The following is a 10,102-nucleotide window of genomic DNA, read 5'->3' as shown; positions in this document are numbered from 1 at the left end:
GGGCGATGCTTGGTTACAATTTCGAATCCGTTATTATATGTTTGCTCTAGTTTTTGTTGTTTTTGATGTTGAAACGGTTTTTCTTTATCCATGGGCAATGAGTTTCGATGTATTGGGGGTACCCGTATTCATAGAAGCTTTAATTTTCGTGCTTATCCTAATTGTTGGTTCAGTTTATGCATGGCGAAAAGGAGCATTGGAATGGTCTTAGTTCCTGAATATTCAGATAATAAAAAGAAAGAAAAAAGTAAAAATAATAATAACATTGAGTATGAATTCCATTGAATTTCCCTTACTTGATCGAACAACCCAAAACTCAGTTATTTCAACTACATTAAATGATCTTTCAAATTGGTCAAGACTCTCCAGTTTATGGCCGCTTCTTTATGGTACCAGTTGTTGCTTCATTGAATTTGCTTCATTAATAGGCTCACGATTCGACTTTGATCGTTATGGGCTAGGTCCCAAGATCGAGTCCTAGACAAGCGGACCTAATTTTAACAGCTGGAACAGTAACAATGAAAATGGCTCCCTCTTTAGTGAGATTATATGAACAAATGCCCGAACCTAAATATGTTATTGCTATGGGCGCGTGTACAATTACAGGAGGGATGTTCAGTACTGATTCTTATAGTACTGTTCGGGGAGTCGATAAGCTAATTCCTGTGGATGTCTATTTGCCGGGCTGTCCCCCTAAACCCGAGGCAGTTATAGATGCTATAACAAAACTTCGTAAGAAAATATCTCGCGAAATCTATGAAGATCGAATTAGATCTCAACAGGGGGATCGGTGTTTTACTACCAATCACAAGTTTTGTCTTGTACGCAGTACTCATACTGGAAATTATAATCAAGGATTACTCTATCAACCACCATCTACTTCAGAGATTCCTCCTGAAACATTTTTCAACTACAAAAGTTCAATATCTTCCCACGAATTAGTGAATTAGGTAGGATTCAGAAACAGAATAACAAACAACGAATTAATCTTCATAAATTCGATTTCATCGTAAATGTGAAATACTTATCTTATACAAATTACAAATAAAAAAGAAAAGTGCGGGAGAGATAAAAAAGATGCAGGGCCGTTTGTCTGTTTGGCTAGTCAAACACGGGCTAGTTCATAGATCTTTGGGCTTCGATTACCAAGGAATAGAGACTTTACAAATAAAGCCCGAGGATTGGCATTCCATTGCTGTTATTTTATATGTATATGGTTACAATTATCTACGTTCCCAATGTGCTTATGATGTAGCACCAGGCGGACTGTTAGCCAGTGTGTATCATCTTACGAGAATAGAGTATGGTGTAGATCAACCGGAAGAAGTATGTATAAAAGTATTTGCTCCAAGGAGTAACCCTAGAATTCCGTCTGTTTTCTGGGTTTGGAAAAGTGCGGATTTTCAAGAACGAGAATCTTATGACATGTTGGGAATCTCTTATGAGAATCATCCACGACTGAAACGTATCTTAATGCCCGAAAGTTGGATAGGGTGGCCTTTACGTAAGGATTACATTGCCCCCAATTTTTATGAAATACAAGACGCTCATTGAATGATAAGAAACTAATTACAACTTCAAATATTCAAGGAATATTTGTACATTCTCTTCTAGCTCAAACGGAGGAATTGAGGTTTCATTCGTATTCTTATGGATAGGCTAATAAATAAAAAGAAATAAAAGACAATACATCATTGAAATTCTCGATTTTTGAAGATACCTTTTTATTTTATTTCGGACGAGCCGAGACAATAGGATGAACAACAAGGGTTCTATACCGTGAACTTTGTATCGCGCACATCACTTAGATGAACTCTAGAGAGTCACATAGAAAGGAATGAAGAAATGGAATATGAAAGAGAATACAAATAAATAAATGAAAGGGAATCGGATTCTATTTGTACTGTAGCTGAGATGAGTCTTGGTTATTTCTATCCTTGAACTCCTCTAGACCAGACTTTTGGTTGGGCCTTTCAACCAACTATTTTAATCTTTTTTTTTAATTAAATATGTATGAAGTATTAACATTCTTTTTGAATGTGAGGAGCCACAGCGTGAACAAATAAAAAAGAAGAGGAAAGATAATGAAATTTTTTTCTTTTACTACATTATTTATTTTTTTTACTACATTATAATTATAATAGACTCTTTGCTCATCTAAAAAATAGAAACAAAAAAAAAAAAAAAAATAAATAAAGAGAGGGTTTACTTCCAGATAGCTAGCTAGATAAGTATGTATTATGTCGATCTATATCAATTAATTTGTAGAGTAGATACTCATACAAATTAATCATACGCCGAGAACCAGATTTGAACTGGTGACACGAGGATTTTCAGTCCTCTGCTCTACCAACTGAGCTATCCCGACCATTACCGACGCATTATCCTCATAATACTAGATGACTTGGGTCTATGTCACTTAAAAATGAAAACAAAAAAAAAAACGAAAAAGTATTAAATTAAAAGGGGAATTTCTTGGATCTTTAAAAGGAAGACTTTGTAAATTTCAGTATGAGTAATGATATGGATTATGAATCATTCAAATAGGTATTCCTTGCTCAAGGGTGTTGATTTGTACGTATATCATATATATATCACAATATATCATATCACAAGACTTGTGATAAGAGAACAAAATTCTGCTAGGATACGCTTGTAAAATGGAAAAGAATAGGATGAATGAGAAACATAAGGAACTTTGAACCACTAACAAAAAGGGTAGGATAAAATAAATAGATAGCAAACGGGCTTTTTGGGGTTGGGGATAGAGGGACTTGAACCCTCACGATTTTTAAAGTCGACGGATTTTCCTCTTACTATAAATTTCATTGTTGTCGGTATTGATATTGACATGTAGAACGGGACTCTATCTTTATTCTCGTCCGATTAATCAGTTTTTCAAAAGATTTATCAGACTATGGAGTGAATGATTTGATTAATGAATATTCTATTCGATTCTTTCTTCAACTTGGAATCGATTCACAACAATTCTTTTTATTTTTCATATAAATTGATTTTGCATATAAATAAAAAAAATACGGGTTCGAGTCGTCTTTTTTGGTTTTTCATTAGTATACCTATTTATTTTATATTTTATATAGGTATATCTTGCATCCTTTCTGGAGTTTCGATATAAGGATTCCTTTACCAACAGTCAACCCCATTTGTTAGAATAGCTTCCATTGAGTCTCTGCACCTATCCCTTTTTTATTATTCTCGCTTGTTGAACCTTTGTTTATTTTCGTAAAATAATAGGATTTGGCTCAGGATTGCCCATTTTTCATTCCGGGGTTTCTCTGAATTTGAAAGTTATCACTTAGTAGGTTTCCATACCAAGGCTCAATCCAATCCAATTAAGTCCGTAGCGTCTACCAATTTCGCCATATCCCCTTTGTGTCTTGAGATTAGGATCTCATTAGGATGCACTTCCTTCCCCCTTTCTCCTTCCCTTCCTTTCCCCTTTCTTTCATTTATTTATTTTCTTTCTTTTTATGCGAAAACCGTTGAATTTAGTATTGAATTTAGTAGATATAGATACTGATTCTTATATCGAAGGGTCTTTACCTATTTTATTTCTTGTTTGTTTATCTTCTTTCGTCTCTATCGGAGACCCGTATTTATTTGGTCCAATCAGAAAATATTTTATCATTTCTGTATTCGCAATTCAATATAGATGGATATTCCATAACATATATATGCCCCCCTTACTCTCAGTTTTCTCAGGCAATTTACTCGAACGGTCGATTTTTTTTTTTTTTTTCGTCTTAGCTTCCGCCTTTATGAATGAAAACAAAAGAAAGGAGTCTCTCATCTCTCATTATGATCTGGATTTCATTTCTATGGGTTGCATCTTTTCTTTTTTCTTTAATTTTATTTTTATTCTTATTCTTTTATTAGACTATCCTATATAACCATAATAAGATAACTAAAAAAATAAAAATAAAAATGAAAATTGAATTTATTCATTATTAAAATTTATTCATTTTAAAATTTATTCATTATTAATTATTTATTTTCTAGTATAATAGCATAATAGCTAGAACTAATTATTCCATTCATTTCTATTTCGACTTCGAAGATAATTCGAATTAGTTAGTCTAAAAAACAAAGTTTCATTCTAATTATTTAGACTTATAACGTATCATTTATATAATGATAATATATATATAAATTATATATAAATATAAATTATATATAAATGCATAAAAATATTTTCACTATAATTATCTAATTATTAGACTCTATTTATAATTCTAAACTAAATATAAATAAATTAAATATATATTAAATCTATATTAAATATAAATAAATATTAAATATAAATAAATTAAATCTATATTAAATCTATCTATCTATATTAAAATTAAATCTATCTATTAAATTAAATCTATATCTATATCTATATAAAAAAAAAAAATTATATATAATTTAAATGTAAAATATACTAAAAATATACTAAAAAATACTAAAAATATAAAATAAAAAATATAGTAATATTATACTTAGTATACTAATATTATACTAATATATATATAATACTAAATTATATATATAATACTAAATAGAATATAATACTAAATAGAATAGAATACTAAATAGAATAGACTAATAGAATAAAGATAACATATAATAAAATAAATATAAAATAAAAATATATAATATAGAGATAAATAATAAATAATTATAAAAATTATAAATATATTTATAATTTATTTTTATAATTTTTATAATTATAATAAAATTAGAATTAAATTATAATAATATTATTATAATTTAATATTATTAAATATAATGTTATTAAATATTAATATGATTAAATTAAAATATGATTAAATTAAAATATCATTTTTAATATGATTAAAATATAATCAAATAGAATGATTAAAATATAATCAAATAGAATTATATTATTCTATTCTTAATTATTATATTCTATCAATATTAGATTGAATATTAGATTGAATCTACCATTATTATATATTATTATATATTATTATATATCATTATATTAAATATGATTATATTAAATATGGCATAAATTATGTATGGCATAAATATGGCATTTAAAATTTAAAATTCTAGTTTTTCTAAATTCTAGTCTATAATTCATATTAATAATTCATAGTAATTATGAATAACTAATAGATAGTTAATAGATAAGATCGTAATAGTTTGCTGAATTCCTATGGATACAAAATTTCTATTATTTGAGCCCGCTTAGCTCAGAGGTTAGAGCATCGCATTTGTAATGCGATGGTCATCGGTTCGATTCCGATAGCCGGCTTTCTCTATTTGTTTGCTTTTTTACTTTTTTACATGATTGATAATGTTTTTTTGAAATCAAAGAACATTGAAAAAGCTTTTTCCCCTTTTCTTTCCAAAGGTCAACGATCCGTTTATTATGTCGTAGAAACTTTCAATTAGGAATAAAATTGGAGGAGTTAGATCTTTGCAGAATAAATCAAGAAAAAAAAAAAGGAAACTTTTTTTGGTTTAATTTTTAGATTTTAATTTTTATATTTTATATTTAATATATATTTTATATTTAATATATTTATATATTATATATATTTTATTTTAATTTCTATTTTTTGTATACATTATATACAATATACATTATATACAATACAAAAAAGTATGGATATTGATCCAATTCATCTCATTAATATTTGTAGTACAATCCTTCAGTCGATTTCGCTTCATTTAGTTCAGTTTTAATTTAGGTTTATGAAATTTCAATAAAATTCAAATTAATAAGGAGTCTTTATGTCGCGTTACCGAGGGCCTCGTTTCAAAAAAATACGCCGTCTGGGGGCTTTACCGGGACTAACTAGTAAAAGTCCTAGAGCCGGAAGCGATCTTAGAAACCGATCGCGCTCCGGTAAAAAATCTCAATATCGTATTCGTTTAGAAGAAAAACAAAAATTGCGTTTTCATTATGGCCTTACAGAACGACAATTACTTAAATACGTTCGTATTGCCAGAAAAGCAAAAGGGTCAACAGGTCAGGTTTTACTACAATTACTTGAAATGCGTTTGGATAACATCCTTTTTCGATTAGGTATGGCTTCAACTATTCCTCAAGCCCGCCAATTAGTTAACCATAGACATATTTTAGTTAATGGTCGTACAGTAGATATACCAAGTTATCGCTGCAAACCCCGAGATATTATTTCAGCGAGGGATGAACAAAAATCTAGAACTCTGATTCAAAATTATCTTGATTCATCCACCCATGAGGAATTACCAAAGCATTTGACCCTTCACACATTACAATATAAAGGATTAGTCAATCAAATAATAGATAGGAAATGGGTCGGTTTGAAAATAAATGAATTGCTTGTCGTAGAATATTATTCTCGTCAGACTTAAACCTAACTAAAATAACAAAACAAGGGTTCTGCTCCCTTTTCACCTGAGTTAAGGTTAAGTAAAGGAAGACAGGGTAAGGGATTTGATTCGGAAATTTTATTTTTCTCCTATTCATGTATGATAGATCCGTAGGTAGATTTTCATCCCCTGTACGCTATTTTACGTATTCCGTATTAAAAAGAAATTGGGAATAGAGAATCTATATCAAAGAAGGGTCTAACTCTTTAGTATCTGTTCTTATTTGATTTGATACATTGTAGTCAGTTACATTGGCGAATTAGGTGAAGGTGCGGAAAGAGAGGGATTCGAACCCTCGGTAAACAAAAGTCTACATAGCAGTTCCAATGCTACGCCTTGAACCACTCGGCCATCTCTCCTACATAATTATTATGGCCGATAACCCGAGCGAATAGCGAGTTATTCATATTAGATTGTTCGAGAGGTACGAACAATATCAATTCTAACTAGAAAACTAGCTATAAAAATAGAAAACTTTTCATCACTTTTTTCAGCACTTTTTCTTTAGCCTCCCGACTCGAAGAAATTTTTTTGTGAGGGGGCTGTTAAAAATAAATAATATAATACGATAAACATATACCATATATATCTATTCATGTTTGCGAAAAAGGCACTCCCATCTTTTTTCTGATATTTCTACCGGACTGGATTAAATCAATGAATTGAAACGAATCAAATCAATCGATTGGTTTTTTTTTTTTAGACTATGCTTAATGGATATTTTTAGTTCATAATTCTCTTTAGACTCTAATTCCCCATTTCTATAAGAATTCTAAAATTCTTTTCCAGTTTTAGATCTCTCAACAACAACCTCTTACTCTGTAAATCTATTACAAATTCATAAATCCTCTAAGGGATTTTTATATTTGATTATATGTTGTATACCTGCTATGCACAAAACACAAAAAAGGGCAGTTATTTTATTTTCATCATAGAACGATTATTCGATTATTTTTCCTCTTTTTATCATAATTTAATCAAAACTTCTCTAATTTTGCTAATCTATCCTAATCCGTAGGATAAATTTTTTGATTCTTCAACTTCGATGAAATCGTAATAATTCTTTTTTCTTAATTCTTTTTTCTTTTTATATTTTATTCTTATACTAATAAATTCTTATACTAATAAATTTGGATGAAATAAAATAGGATTCAAATATTTCTTTTTTTTTTTTTTTCTTGATTCCTGCCAAAAAAATTGAAGTAAAGTAGAGGGCTATATCTTTTTTTTTTTTTTTTTTATGGAATGGGTCTGCTTTTATGTTATTTCGTACTGTACGCTTCCTTTGTTTGTGAGATCCTTTTTTTTTTCTCACGAAGGGGTAATGAAAAGAGTTATAGAATGGATTGCTACCTATGCCTAGATCGCGGATAAATGGAAATTTTATTGATAAGACCTTTTCAATCGTAGCCAATATCTTATTACGAATAATTCCGACAACTTCAGGAGAAAAAGAGGCATTTACTTATTACAGAGATGGTGCGATTTGATTATTATTATATAATTATAATTATTTTATATATTTTAATTATTTTATATATATATTTTTTTTTTTATTTTTATTTTACCGCTCTTAGTCTTAGGAAAAAGACACATGATTCGGAATAGAAAAAAAAAAAAAAAGACTATTGAAAAAAAAAAAGAAATCTACGCTTGTTGAAGGTGAAGTTTATAAATAAAGCAATTCCTTCTGTCGTGTATCCCCGATTAATGCAACCTCAGATGCTTCAATTGTTGATTCGAGTATTGAGCGAAAGGTTACACCTATGGGTCTGTATTGTGGGTCAACCCTACTACACTAGTACCAATAGGCGGCATAGAGGAAGAAGCACTACATCTAGGAATCAACAACACGAAAACTTTGTTATTGTTATAAAGGATTCCCTTTCCTTATCGGGATCGGAACTAAGAGAAATGGTTGGGACAACAAACATCCATCTTGTTCGTACTTTGGATACCCATATAACCATCGAAGATTGTTGAAGTGACTAATTCCTGGAAATTAAGGAGCGTTGAGAACAAAGAAATTGTTGGAGTTTACTTTATTTATCTAGTACGAACACGCTTGATGGTAAGAAAAGATCTTTTGCAAGAGGGTTGGCTAGAGATTTCTTGTAAAAACATTAGCCCCGCTCAGTTCATAATGACAATATTTCGACCTTTTTTTTAATTCCATGGATTATTCTCATTATGCACATAAAGGAGGAGCCGTATGAGGTGAAAATCTCACGTACGGTTTTGGAACGGAGAATTCGTTGAATCGAATGACGACCGTAACGGATGTCGGCTCAATCCGAAGGAAATTATGCGGAAGCCTTACAGAATTATTATGAAGCTATGCGACTAGAAATTGATCCCTATGATCGAAGTTATATACTCTATAACATAGGCCTTATCCACACAAGTAACGGAGAACATACAAAAGCTTTAGAATATTATTTTCGAGCACTAGAACGAAACCCGTTCTTACCACAAGCTTTTAATAATATGGCTGTGATCTGTCATTACGTGCGACTATCTCCACTATAGAAATAAAAAAAAAAAGGAAAGAAAGAGCAAATACGCTAGTAAATAAATACGCTAGTAAATAAAATAGGCTTTCTACATATTGCATCGTCCAAAAAACGATTTTTATCAGCTGTAACAAAAAAAGAAAAAAAAAAAAGAAACTTCATAGAAGTCAAAATATGAAGAAATATATATGCCTAGATACTTTATTCTATGGATAAAGGATCTAATTGATAGAGGAAGCACCGTAAAGATCAATTAGCGAGGTTTTGGGCCGATACAATAAAAATAAATAAGAACTGCTTATTTATGTCATGATATGAGATAAAAATTAGGAATCAACTTATGTAATAGAGCCGATCCCCTAAGTTATTGAGCAGCGGTGTAGCATCAGATCCCAAAGACAGTAAGTCTTTTTTATGAGGAAGAAGTCTTTTTCAAGGATTCTATATAAATTTATATATGATATGAAACCGAGATAGTTACCTTTCAGAAAAATCTAACGGACGATAATCCCGAAACGCCTATGCTTTATTTTTCTGAAGGTGGGAGAAAAGATAAAACTCATTATTAATTTAATCCAAATTAAAGTTTGAAACTCATGTAATTAACCTCTTTTGGTTAACCCGAGACAAATCGATAGGATCTATGAGAAATCTCATTCAATTGGATATATGGTAGGGTAAAAAAATGGGACACCAAAAGAATTGACTGCCGAGCCGTATGAGGTAGGAAACTCTCAAGTACGGTTCTAAGGGAAGGAATTGACCCGCCTATTCCGACCGGGGAGAACAGGCCATTCGACAGGGGGATTCTGAAATAGCGGAGGCTTGGTTCGATCAAGCCGCTGAGTATTGGAAACAGGCTATAGCGCTTACTCCTGGTAATTATATTGAAGCGCAGAATTGGTTAAAGATCACGAGGCGTTTCGAATAAGAACAAGAGCTCTCTGTTTATTTATTATTTTCGGATTAGAAATTCTAATTAGAAATTAGAAAATTCTATTACTATTAAATTCTATTCTTATTCTATTAAATCCATTTAATTAAATTACCTTACCATTAAAATTATTAAATTAGATTTTTTATTCATATTCAATTTGAATCTTTAAATATTAAAAAATATTAATTTAATTGGAATTGTTAATTGTGTAATTGTTTGTTTTTGTTGGACCCATCGGTCAGATCATTTCTCTCTCTCTGGG

At 30.2% G+C, this 10,102-nt stretch overlaps 3 non-coding genes across 3 annotated transcripts; 1 reads left to right on the top strand and 2 right to left on the bottom strand.

Moving 5' to 3' along the window:
- Nucleotides 1-2,295: 2,295 nt before the first annotated feature.
- TRNAF-GAA (transfer RNA phenylalanine (anticodon GAA)) lies at nucleotides 2,296-2,368 on the bottom strand. The gene has a single exon. It is a non-coding gene; the product is annotated as a tRNA-Phe (tRNA).
- Nucleotides 2,369-5,211: 2,843 nt separating this feature from the next.
- TRNAT-UGU (transfer RNA threonine (anticodon UGU)) lies at nucleotides 5,212-5,284 on the top strand. The gene has a single exon. It is a non-coding gene; the product is annotated as a tRNA-Thr (tRNA).
- A 1,378-nt stretch (nucleotides 5,285-6,662) lies between these two features.
- Nucleotides 6,663-6,749, bottom strand: TRNAS-GGA (transfer RNA serine (anticodon GGA)). Its single transcript has one exon. It is a non-coding gene; the product is annotated as a tRNA-Ser (tRNA).
- Nucleotides 6,750-10,102: the final 3,353 nt, after the last annotated feature.

Source organism: Durio zibethinus, unplaced genomic scaffold (assembly GCF_047325235.1).
Source record: "Durio zibethinus cultivar Kanyao isolate XHJ-2024 unplaced genomic scaffold, ASM4732523v1 HiC_scaffold_104, whole genome shotgun sequence".
Taxonomy (NCBI): Eukaryota; Viridiplantae; Streptophyta; class Magnoliopsida; order Malvales; family Malvaceae; genus Durio; species Durio zibethinus.
Note: the sequence above shows the minus strand (reverse complement) of the source record. Positions and strands in the feature narration are given on the sequence as shown.